Source organism: Macaca nemestrina, chromosome 5 (genome assembly GCF_043159975.1).
Source record: "Macaca nemestrina isolate mMacNem1 chromosome 5, mMacNem.hap1, whole genome shotgun sequence".
NCBI classification, from domain to species: Eukaryota; Metazoa; Chordata; class Mammalia; order Primates; family Cercopithecidae; genus Macaca; species Macaca nemestrina.
Window position 1 is genome coordinate 135,748,046 of NC_092129.1, and position 12,828 is coordinate 135,760,873.

Here is a 12,828-nt window from a genome sequence, read left to right on the forward strand (position 1 = left end):
CAGATTCATGTGGCCTTCCTTTAATATGAGCTCTCTCTCCACTTTTATTTGGTAGTGGCAAATTCTTCCTCTACCCTCTTTGGGTCTGTACCCCTAAAAGTACTGCTCTCAGATAAAATAAATTAGGCTAATGAAGAGAGAATGAGGCACCTCTGAATGAAGGTCTCCTGTGCTTGCATGAAGAGCTCACAAGAGACACTCTGGAATCCGTGACATCAGGGTGGAGTAGTGGGGGGTTTCCCTCAAGTGCAGGCAATAAGGTGGTGCATTGTCTGTAGAGAATTTGAAATCAACAATAAAACTGACTAAAGCATTTTTAAGGATTATCGGTCGGGCTCAGTGGCTCACTCCTGTAATCTCAGCACTTTGGGAGGTCGAGGCGGGCGGATCACGAGGTCAGGAGATCAAGACCATCCTGGCTAATACAGTGAAACCCTGTCTCTACTAAAGATACAAAAAATTAGCCAGGCATTGTGGCACGTGCCCATAGTCCCAGCTACTCAGGAGGCTGAAGCGGAATAATCGCTTGAACCTGGGAGGTAGAGGTTGCAGTGAGCCGAGATCACACTACTGCATTCCAGCCTGGGCGACACAACAAGACTCCGTCTCAAAAAAAAAAAAAGAACTATCACCATATGGTGGTGATCCCAAACAATGTCAGTGATAAAGTATTTTTCCTAAAAAATCTATTGAAGGTCTAAGTTCTTAACAATTGCTACCATTACTGGTGAGTTTCAGTAATATAAGCTGCTAATTAATGTACTTTTATTACTTACCTTTTAATAAATAGTGTTCTACAGAGAAGGTAATTCAGAAAACTCTCGTTTACATAGCAGCTCCTGACACAGAGGAACTCAGCTACACATGTTTGTTCCAAGAGTAAGTTTCTAAGGGTTTGGGACTGTTTGAGTTTGCCTGAAGTCTCTCCAGCCTCTGCAGAATAACACATCCCTGCATTTGAACAGTAGATTAAAAACACGCAATGTTAGCATGGTGGTTGTAAAGAAACTGAACATGTGTAGCTTCAATTCTGTCATTCTATGGGACCCTACAGAGTTTTTATTTTTGTTTAAAATTTAAAACAGTGCAGAGTGCAATCTTCAAGGCATACTATTATTATTTGGCATGTACGAATTTTAGTTCACACTTAAACATTTCACTGAATTTTAGTAGTAGCATAAAGTAGAATGTTTCCTTTTTTAGTCAATTGCTTTAAATCGAAAGAATTCGTCAAGCAAATAAGGCTTATTGCGGAAAATAATGTCCTCATATAAAGAAGGGGAAAGTTCATAAAAGATCTAGTCCAAGTGTCAACTCTGCTAGATATCTCCATGGTCCAGAATTGTGTGTGCTGGCTGCTCTCTAATTTTACGTACAGAAGTGTGAGTGTGTATGTGGCATAAGAGTGTGCATGCATGTGTGTGTATGTGTGATTTTGAGAGACAGAGAGAGAGACATTAGTGGATTCAGGTGACTCAGGGGCAAGAGGTCACTCATAAGATTGCCCATATTTAGTGAGAGCCCAGAAGGTTCAAATGAAGAGTCCCAGACAAAGATGTGCCATAAAGTGTTCACATACTGCTGCGTAAAACACAAAGTCTAGATCTTAATGGCTTTCAACAAAATGGAAAAGTGAACAATTTGAGGAATTCTGGAAGAAACTAAAAATAGATGTGGTTTTCCCTCCCTTAGTATTCCAGGTCAGACGAGGCAAAATCAAGGGCTCTGGGTCTGGAATAATTGTGTAATTGTTGATATGTAGCTATGTTTTGTGTACTGTGCTTCAGATCCAAAAATAGTTTAGTGGTCCTGAGAGGCAGACTCTGATAAATAGAAGGTGATGTAGTTATGAAAGGTCTTGAACTTGGAAACGTGGACCCCCTCATTGTGCTGAGATAGGCCATGGGAGCTGTGGAGGGCTGAGCAATTTCCATGAGGCCCGATGACAATCTGTACAATGCTAGACCATTTTGAATTGCAGTAGCAGCCACTGCGAACACCTTTGTCTTCAATCTCTTACCCTTTAAATTCCTAAAATAGAAAGCTCAGGCTAGAAAGCAGCGCAACTCACCTTCAGTAGTAGCAACCTGATCACCAGGCCAACTAGGTTGGTCCATCTCTCCGGGTTTGCCATTGTGGTATGAGACGGAACAGACCAGTGAATAAAGAGGGTACCAAAGTAATGACATATCCATGACTTGGACCTGGGGAGACAGAGAATTCAGTGGATTTAGGGGCAAGCAACTTGAAGTGAATAGCTAGTGCTTTTCTCCAGTATTAAAACAAGCAAGTTGTTTTGAACAGGAGTTACTTTACAGAGCGATATGTGTAGCATCTGGAAATTATTTATCCTTGTATTTTCTTTAAAAATGATTCACTACAGGTAACATAAAAGTGGTGCTCTTGGATACCAAGACCTTGCTAACTATCAAGTTAATATTTAGTTCCCCTAAGCTCACTCACAAGCTCTGTGGTTTTGCAGCATTCCACATCTCTACGTTTTTAAGAGGCACATTCTTCCTTCTCCCCAAGGAGTTGAACTTCAGAAAGTTTGATTAATTTTCATATATGCTTTGTTTTCCATTCCCATCACTGCTGCCTCCAACTTTGTGCTTCTTCTCAGTGATCTTATTTTTGGCCCCTTCTTGGCGATGCATTTCAGAGCCATTGTTGTTTTTCATAGACACTGGCGTCGCCCAGTCTTTTTTTCAGATTTCTTTCTTAAGCAAACATTGTCATTGTGCATGACATATTATGTATTCTTGAAAGGGCATTTTAAAAAGAATGTGTCATTCCTCAGAGGAATTGCGAGGAGTCTTAGTATAGGGACGCGATTATTAGCCATCAAACAGGAGCCCAGGAGTAGTGACTCTGTGGGGAGGTGGGATGCATGCTTGAGAATGGTAATTTTCACCACATGGATGACTCATCTCTGGTTGACCAGAAGGTGATACTGACCTAGCGATGTCACCCTTCTATTGTAGGTGTTATAATTATTGAGCATCTGTTATGTACTGGGAATTTCTAGCTCTTCCTTAGAAATTACTTTCACTGTAGCTAAGATTGTGGCATGGGGGAATCCTGTACCCCTGTTAACAAACAAGGGGCTTCGGGGGCATTAATGTGCACAGAAAACCCTTGTGTGGATATAGTAGCAACCACAACCATGCTGTGACTTTGCTTTGGGGTATACTGGATTCCACTAACAGTATATATCCTACCAAGTGAAAAGAGATAAGAGGTAAAACAAAATCTGTCCTTGATTTACTTACTTATTTTTAAAGCACTAATTGAACACCTACTATGTTCCTTTTAGCAGTTACCTAGCATTTTAGTTTGTCTTTTCTTTTATAACCTCACCTCCACATGAGTCACTTCTAACTAATAATTTTTAAAACTCATGGTCAAAAAATAATTTTTAAATGATCAATTCTTGAGTGTTCAATTTCATCTTTCTTAAATAGGTTCATGTACTGCACATGAATAAAATTCAGAGGGATCCAGAAACTTGCGTGGTAAAAAATATGCCTGCTAAATCACATTATGTTTTAACTGTATTTCAATACAATTATTTTCATTTATTATCTTATATATTCTGTTTCGTGCATTTACAAACATTATTCTGAGAAGGCTTACACAGCCTTCACCAAATGGACAAAGAGGTTTATGGCAAAAAAAAAAAAAAAAATTGATTCTGTTTTAGTCTTTTTTTTTTTTTTGAGACGGAGTCTTACTTTGTCACCCAGGCTGGAGTGCAATGGCACGACCTCAACTCACTGCAACCTCTGCCTCCCAGGTTCAAGCAATTCTCCTGCCTCAGCCTCCCGAGTAGCTGGGATTACAGGTGTTAGTCATTCTTTTAGTGAGAGTCAGTGAGATACAGACCCTCCTAGTCTTCATGTGACTAAAAATGTTTTTTATTTTGCCTTCAATCATGAAGGTTCTTTCAAGTGTGATACCCTGGAAGAAAGCACAGGCGAAAGAGGACAGTGGGCCCCTGGGCCAAGTCTTAGGCACACCTACGTAAGGAGACCAAGAGGAGGAACTGCCAGGGCAGGAGGAGAGTGAATGTCACAGAAGACACACAATATGTCTTGTGGTTTATAAGAAGGTAGAAGTGACCAACTATGTCAAATGGTGCTGCCGAGTTAAGGGAGATGAGAACAGCTAATGAACCGTTGGTTATAGCAACCTGGAGACTGGGGGAGCTCCCTGAGAGCAGCTGGGATGCAGAAGTGGGGAGGGGAGATGGATTTGACTGACTTTGAGGCTGGAGAGGGAGGTTAAAGAGGTGGAGATGAAATCTAGGTATTTGGCTCTTTAGTTAAGAGCTGTGAAGGGGAACAGAAAATGTTGCAGTAAATGAGGGGAAAGAGAAAGACATAACGTCAAAGAGATGCTGTATGTCTGTGTGCTGATGATGCTGAGGAAGTAACAGGGGACAGCACCCAGAGCCCAGTGGAAGAAGGGGCAGGCCTTATCATCCTCTCAAACTGGAAAGAAGGCCAGAATGGGTAGGGCAGGTGCAAGAAGATTGAAAGTTTTTATGTAGGTAGATGAATGTTTATTATTATTATTTTTAATAGCGTTTCCCTCTGTTGCCCATGCTGGGGTGCAGTGGTGTGATCATGACTCACTGCAGCCTTGACTTCCCAGGCTTAAGTGATCCTCCCACCTCAGCCTCTCTGGTAGCTGGGACTACAGGTGTGCACCACTATGGCCGGCTAATTTTTGTATTGTTTCATAGAGATGGAGTCCCACCGTGTTGCCTAGGCTGGTTTCAAACTCCTGGGCTCAAGGATCCGCCTGCCTCAGCCTCCCAAACTGCTGGGATTACAGGCGTGAGCTGCTGCACCCAGCCAAATGTTTCATTTAATTGACTGTTTTTCCAACGAAATGTGAGGCAAGGGTACTGCTAAGACTGAGGAGAGAAGAGAAGGTGTGAAATGGCCCTTTCAAGGAGTGAGAAAACTAACATAAATAATAGGATTGCCAAGTTATGTGGCCATAACAGTTCCACTGATAATGGGCAGAATGATTTTTACATGCAAGCTGCATGCCAGCCTATAAATAACTGCTGTCTGAAATACCACCTCCACACCATTTCCCACTTCTTTCTACCCTCATTGTCCTCCTGTTATCTCTACTGCCGTTCATGTTACATCTTTAACTGCTGGTTTAAATTAATTCACACTAATATGGAACTCACTGGAAATGGAAATGAACAATATCTCAACATTTCAAAGATATTTGAGTCAGAGTAGGGGCAGTTTCTCCAGTTAAAGCAATTTGTCTCTAAAAGTGTAATTTTAAGGAATGAGGTGCAGATAAACAGGTTTTTCTGTTGCTTTCCAAATCCTGCTACAGAAGTGACAGTTTATGCTTCTGATGTCACCTGGCATCTTATTTTTCATACTATGGTGCCATTCGCTACACTTTCAGTTAAAAGCTGCATTCTAATATGTTAAAGAGAACCACTTAACATTCTTCCATGAAAGAATATAGGCCCTGGAGGCTGGGTGCAGTGGCTTACACCTGTAATCCTGGTACTTTGGGAGGCTGAGGTGGGTGGATCACCTGAGGCCAGGAGTTCGAGACCAGCCTGGCCAACATAGTGAAACCTCATCTCTACTAAAAATACAAAAATTAGCTGGGCATGGTGGTGAGTGCCTGTAATTCCAGCTACTCCACAGGCTGAGACAGGAGAATCACTTGAACCCAGGAAGCAGAGGTTGCACTGACCCAGAATGGTGCTACTGCAGTCCAGCCTAGGCAACAAGAGTGAAACCCCATCTCAAAATAAATAAGTAAATAATAATAAAACAATAAGAAGAATATAGGCCCTGGAAACATTGAGCTAATTTATTTAGAGTGTCATTTCTTGCTCTAAGTCATGAGCCAAACATCGCAAGGTAAAGACTACAAGTTTAACCCAAGTTTAATATTGCCTCTTTCTCTGCTCAGAAATCACTACTTCATCTTAGATATTAGGTATATGGATAACTACCGAACCTGTACCTGTGAAATTGTCCCAATTTAGAGGTAAGAGAAAGGGGTATCTTAATAGTGCTCCTTGGGAAGAAACTGTCTTTAGAAAAATACTGTGATAAACACCTAGAAAGCAATTGAGACTCAGACCTCTAAGAGAGTAGAAGTCTCATGCATAAAGTGAGGGATGGAATGTGTTTGTTACCCCCATAGATAGAGGAGCCAATGGGAGAAGAGTAGAGAATACAGGGAAGAAGGGAAGAGAGGTCAGCGAGATGGTAGGTAGCTGGCACTAGAGAAGGTGGGAGTCTGTGGAATGCTCAGCGAAGAGGTGGTCAAAATATCCCAATAGAATAGTAACATCCACCCTTCCAATCACAACTTGGTTATTTTTCTGGTTGTAAATATGACTTTAGTCACTCCTTTACTCCCAAACTTTAGGTTCACATTTACTGGGTGTGTGGTGAAATTCAAAAAAGGGGCTGTTTTTCTTTCGTACCAACCTAGAGCCACACAGACACAACACACTAGGAGTGAGGCAGTTCTATAGGTTGACCGGGCCAGGAGAATATAAACATCCTTAGGAATTCCCAGGCGCCCTGAGGTGGGCTCTGAACTTCCACAAGCTGGGGTAAAGCAATTTTATCTAGAATTTTGATAGACCAGGATTCACAGCAGGTATTTGGTTTATGCTTCCTTCTGAAACCCTCATCTGACTTGGGTCAGTTCTTCTGTCCCCTCAAATGTTCCTGTGGTTTTCACCCCACTTTTCAGTATCTCCCTGGGTAAAATTAGGTAAAAATCAAATTGAAGCATTTTAGCCAGAGCATAGACTACACTTCTGTCTCAGGAGGGCAATACAGCTATTTGGCATGATGTGAGCTTAATTCTGGCCTAGGGAGGTACAACGTGGAGAAACTTCTTCAATAAAACTTGCTTGTTGACTTATTGATGACAAAGCTTTGTTTATGGGTATTGTCTGAGAAGGAGGTTTCAGGCCTTTATCACCTGTTATGATGTTGTTCTGAGTACTCTATGAAAGCTGGGACCTAGGTCAGTGGGTGGGACTTGGGGGTTGTGGATGGAAAAGAGACTGCTTAACTGTTGCTGGTCTACTTCTGTGATAATAATGTTAACAAGGAAATTCTCTTGCTGGCTTGCATCAGAAGTGTTATTTGTGTTAACTAAATAAAGAGGAGATAAATGCTGACAGATTTTTTTATTGTTCTCGTCGTTACAGAGGTGTAACAGGACTTTACCTCCATGTGTCCTTATTCTACTTAGAACCATTATTTCTCCTACCAGAAAACTGGGGATGGGAATGCATGTGTTGGTGGGGACTGGGGGTCACCAGAGCATAAGGTAACAGCATGGGATGCAGAGACAGAAGATCTAAATTCTAAGTCTGTCTCTGACACTAATGCTGCTTGTGACCTTGGTTAAGCCTTTCAACTTTAATACTAGATATTTGGAACAAATGATCACCAGCTATACCCCCCGCCCACCCTTTGCTCTAACATTATTTGATTCTGATTTTCTCCTGGCGTGGATTACTCTTAGTACGTATTTGTCTAGTGGTTTTGGCATTATGACTGTTCACTAATCGCCTTAATAAATTCTGAGGAAATTATCTCTACAATCAGAGGTAAAAATGAGGGAAACTTTTTTGGGAGTCAAAGGAAAAGCTGAAGCACTGAAAATAGCATAGAATGATGGAATTTGGATGGGAGATGGTGTTGTGAGGACAGGACTTTGCAGTCCCAAGCCAGGATTCTGCCTGATGTTTGCAGATCAACCTCGCTGTTACTGCAGTATACGGTATCCACCAGTGCAGAGCACCCGCACCCAGGATGCACGGTAAAGAAGCAGAGGTTAAAACAGGAGTGACTGCCCAGTGTGCATGGACAAAATGACATGTGTACATTGAGAGGAAAAGTGTTGCTTCCTTCTAAATAGATTCCCTCCTAGGCCAAGACAAGAAGGAATGCCATGTCCTCAAATACCTGCTCTTCTCCATGGGACTGGGTTGGAGGGGACTGAGGGAGGAAGAGTCAATGACAAGTCGATGACTCTGAAATTCTGTGCATCACAGCTGAGGCATGTGGGTGACATATGTCACGCCATGGGGATCAGAAATGACTTCCTGCTACATAGACAGCATGTCATCTCTAAGAAGTGAAAGTGGAATGTGAAGGCTGTGGATGGCTCACAGGCCATTGGTGGTCAGCACTCTCCAAGAATAGATCAATAAGGGTCAAGAGAGAAGTGTGGATGACACCTCAATGAACCATACCTCAAATCTGCACTGTCCCCCCTCACCCGAGGTGCTGTCTCTCCCTCTCCCAGGAGATGGCAGGAGATGGCAGAGGGGGTAGTGCTAGGAATAGAGTCCAGAAAACGGTCCCACTTGGATTTCTGGCAGAAGCTGGGGCCATCACTGGAGTCATAAGAAGTGCTGGAAGGCAGCTGTCAACTGTGTCCAGTTGGCTCAAAAGATGGAAACTTTGCAATCTTCCATAGCAAAACAACATTAATGTCTGAGAGACGCATACACAAAGAAGGTGTAATAACACCGTCTATTGGTGGAATGGGTACAGTAGCATTCAGTGCAAATAAAATCTGAGTGGCTGCAGCTAAGCACAAATATGACCAATTCCATTAGTGGAGGCTCTGCCAAAATACACACACCCGAGATAAGAATAAGACCATTTGTATACTATGAAACTGCCCAGTTATTTGCCGGTTCCTTCCTTGCATAAGGACAGGTCAGTGCCAAAGGAGAACTTTCTTGGCCTCAATGTAGAAAGACCAAAAGAGAGCTGACCTTGGGTCAAAAGGGTTGCCAACATCTGGTTATGGATTAAAAAATAAGAGAAAATTTATAAAAGCAGGGCTTACCCCGTCAAGATGTGGAGGTAGGAGAATTTCGCAAGTTGAACTAATATGTACTTTAGCTATGCTGGCCAGGGCTGTGGCATTAATAACTTCACTTGTGCATTACACTTTCAAATACTCCTCTGCAATGAATCAGTTAAGCAGGCAACAGAGTTTTGCTCTTGTCACTCAGGCTGGAGTGCAATGGCGCAATCTTGGCTCACTGCAACCTCTGCCTCTCAGATTCAAGCGATTCTTCTGCCTCAGCCTCCTGAGTAGCTGAGATTACGGGCACCAGCAAACACTCCCTGCTAATTTTTGTATTTTTTAGTAGAGATAGGGTTTCACCATGTTGGCCAGGCTGGTTTCGACCTCCCGACCTCAAGTGATCCACCCGCCTCAGCCTCCCAAAGTGCTGGGATTACAGGCATGAGCCCCTGCACTCGACTTGGGAGCTTACCTTCTAGTGCAGGGATGCAAGATGGATACATCCAGCAAAATTTACAAGTGTAATATAGTGTACCAGAGATGATATGGAAAACTAAAGCAAGTGGGGGGGATGTGGAGGGATGAAATGTAAGATATGGCTGTCAATGAAGGCCTCACTAAGACAGCAATGTTGGGGCAAAAGTGAGAATGAGGCGACGGAGTGAGTCTTGAGGAAATCTGTACAAAGAACATCCCTGGAAGGCAGAGAGAACAGCAAGTATGAAGACCCTGAAATGCAGACTGCCTGGTCTGCAAGGAGGCCAGTGTGCCCGGAGCAGCATGAACAATGGGGACAGACAGAAGGTGGTGCAGATCATGTAGGTCTCTCTGGCTGTTGAAAGGACTTGTGCTCTGACTGCAGGAGTTGAGTTGAGCACAGGTGGACTTTATATAACTTGTATTTTATAAAGACCATTCTAGCTGCAGTTTTCAGAACAGACTATAAGGGGCAAGAGGAGATGCACAGAGACAGGGAAGACACTGGTAATTATCCAGTCAAGAGATAGTGATGGCTTGGATGAGAATGACAGCAGCAGAAGGGGTAAGAAGTGCCAGATTATGCATGTATTTTGAAAATAGAGCTAACAAGATTTGATGGCAAATTAAATGTAAAGTGTGCAAGGGAGGACTCAAAGATGACTCTCAGGGTTTTGATCTGGGTAACTGGAAGGATGGAGATGCCCTTTGCTAATATGCGAGAGACTGATGGTATAGCTAGTTTGGGAAGGATGATCGGGAGTTTAGTTTGGGACATGTTCTGTTGGAGGGCCTACTGAACAACTGAATGGAGATATCAAGTAGGCAGTTGAATACATGAGTCAGGAATTCAGGTGAGAGGTCTGGGATAGAGATAGACATTTGGAAGTCATCAGCAAAAAGATTTAAGCCAAAATTAGTAGAGATTACCTGGGAAATAAGTGTCAACAGAGAAGCATTTCAAAGACTGAGCTATGAGACATTCTTATGTTAAGAGGAAGGACCAGCAATGGAAAATGAAATGGAGAGTTTAATTTCACTTGCTTTTACTGATAACCCACTATATACCAGCACTATAATAGGAGCTGGGCATAACATAAATGAGACCAGTGTCTGCCTTCAAGGTGCTGCATTCAAACAAATGGATTTTGTTTGAATGCAGTGTGGTAACTTCAAAAAGACATGCATCTGGCAGTGTGGGATCAGGGAAAAGAAATACTTGGCTCAGGCTGGGAGAAATAGGAGGGTCCTTGGAAGAAATGACACTTGGAACTTAAAAGGAGACTAAATGTTACCTGTGTGAAGAAAGGAGAAGGGCAGAGTGAAAGAAGGGCAGGAGTGAAACAGCTGGGAACATGCTGGAAAATACGTATTTATTTGGTGCTGAAATTTCTTCATGAGAAAGTAGGAGCTTTGTCTCTAATGAGACTGTACCTTACAGTCATGAGAGATATTTCATATTAAGAAACATAGATAACCTGACTGGTGAATTATTCTGACTACATTTGCAGTTTGGTTGAAGAAGTTTGGGTTCAGCCACCAACACCAACGTTTTAGGATTCGGGAAAACGGCCTCTGTGACAGTCAATTCCAGCCGTAGCTACGACGGGGCAGGGTCTCTCCATCCACAGTTCATTCTGGGTTGCCGCTGAGGCCATATGGTGGTTCCCTTTTTTATTTGCTTTTGTTTTCGTTGTAATGTGTGCGCAGCAAGCACACAGTGTTCCTAACAACAAGCAGGGACCCGTGGACGAGAAGAATTGCTCCTCAGAGAAGGAAAGGGACAGTCACTTTGACAACGCCCATTCCATATTAGAGAACCTGCTGCACCCAGCAACCAAAACACAAGCAGCAAAACAGGCAGCATTTGCCCAGGAACTGTGTCCCTCAGCAGGCTGTTTCTTAAGTCAGGGTGTGTCCAATCCAAGCTGTAGACTACAGCTGAGAATCAGTATCTAGAAGTGGAATCATAACATTTTGAAGTTCATCCTCTTCTTGCCCAAATACTCTGGTCTCAAGCCTAAGTCCCGCTGGTGGTTGCTGACTTGCCCCAGTCTGATAGCATGACAAGAAGGGAAGGCAGCTGGAGGGGAGAGAGGATGAACTTGGAGGCACTGGAGCCCAGGGCTCCAGAGAACAATGAACAGTTACTAAACTCTTCCTCTTCAGTTTCAGCAGAGTCTGTAAACTCAGTACGATTATCATCCCACTTTCACACATTATAAAACTGAATCTCAGGGCCAGGAGCAGTGGCTCATGCCTGTAATCCCAGCACTTTGGGAGGCTGAGTCAGGGGATTACCTGAGGTCAGGAGTTTGAGACCAGCCTGGCCAACATGGAAAGACCCCATCTCTATTAAAAATACAGAAATTAGCCAGATGTGCTGGTAGGCACCTATAGTCCCAGCTACTTGGAAGGCTGAGGCAAGAGAATTGCTTGAACCCAGGAGGAAGAGGTTGAAGTGAGCCAAGATCACGCCACTGGACTCTAGCCTGGGCGACAGAGCGAGACTCCATCTAAAAACAAAACAACGTTGAATCTCAATAGGGTCAAGTAATGTGTAAGAATCGCTTGAACCCAGGAGGAAGAGGTTGCAGTGTGCCAAGATCGCACCACTGGACTCTAGCCTGGGCGACAGAGTGAGACTCTGTCTAAAAACAAAACAATATTGAATCTCAATAGGGTCAAGTAATGTGTACGTGGCCACATAAAATCGGTGGGACTAAAGCGTCAATTCCTACAGTCTGACTCCAGAGTCCCTTCTTTGACACTATGAAGAATTCTCTGAAGATACTCTTGGGACTACCTGCATGGGACTCACCTGAAGCATTTATTTCCAATGCCGATTCCAGGCCATTCATCAAATTTTCTGTGGGCAGAGCTCCAGAGTAGAGAGTCAAATAGCATTTTCCATCTGCGTTCTGACCTTGGGAAGGTTTCTCCTTGGGCCTCAGTTTCCTCTCTTGTAAAATGAGGATCAGAGGGGTCACTTCCAGTTCAAAAATGAGCTGACTATAATTCATCTTTAAACCCAACAACCTGAATGCAGCCTGCCAACCAGGCCTTTACCATATATCTCGTTATCTTTAAATATCCGTGTTACTGAGTGGTATTTTAAGTACCACTAAATTTATAGTTTGATACACAAATACTCACGGAGTTTCCCTGGAAACCTAGGAGAACTGGACATCCCTCCAATGTGGCATTTTTGAGGTATAGCCCTCCCGCGGGGGAGGACTGAACAACTTCTTTAGATCTCTTCTCTTCTGCGGATTCTTTTATTCTCTGCTTTCTTGGCACTGCTAAAGACAAAGAATTCATCGCTGGTCTTCATTTTCCTTCACTCTGAAATTACAATCTAATTTAGTGGTCATCTTTTAAGTTGAAACCAGGCATCTTGTACCTCTCATTAGCTCTAACCTATGTTTGGTTTGCTCTGGTTTTGCTTTTCTGATTTTTTTCTTTGGAGAAAGGAAAGTGAGAACTAGGGGCATTGACTAA

General features: G+C 43.0%; 1 protein-coding gene and 1 long non-coding RNA gene across 2 annotated transcripts in view; one reads left to right on the top strand and one right to left on the bottom strand.

Moving 5' to 3' along the window:
* LOC105490916 (adhesion G protein-coupled receptor F5) overlaps positions 1–12,828 on the top strand; it is a 102,610-nt gene that overhangs the window by 20,616 nt on the left and 69,166 nt on the right. The window lies entirely within an intron of this gene.
* On the bottom strand, positions 624–12,819 carry LOC139363395 (uncharacterized). Its single transcript, XR_011623687.1, has 4 exons — positions 12,484–12,819; positions 12,149–12,289; positions 2,072–2,204; positions 624–951 (listed from the first exon to the last, which is right to left on the bottom strand). It is a non-coding gene; the product is annotated as an uncharacterized lncRNA (long non-coding RNA).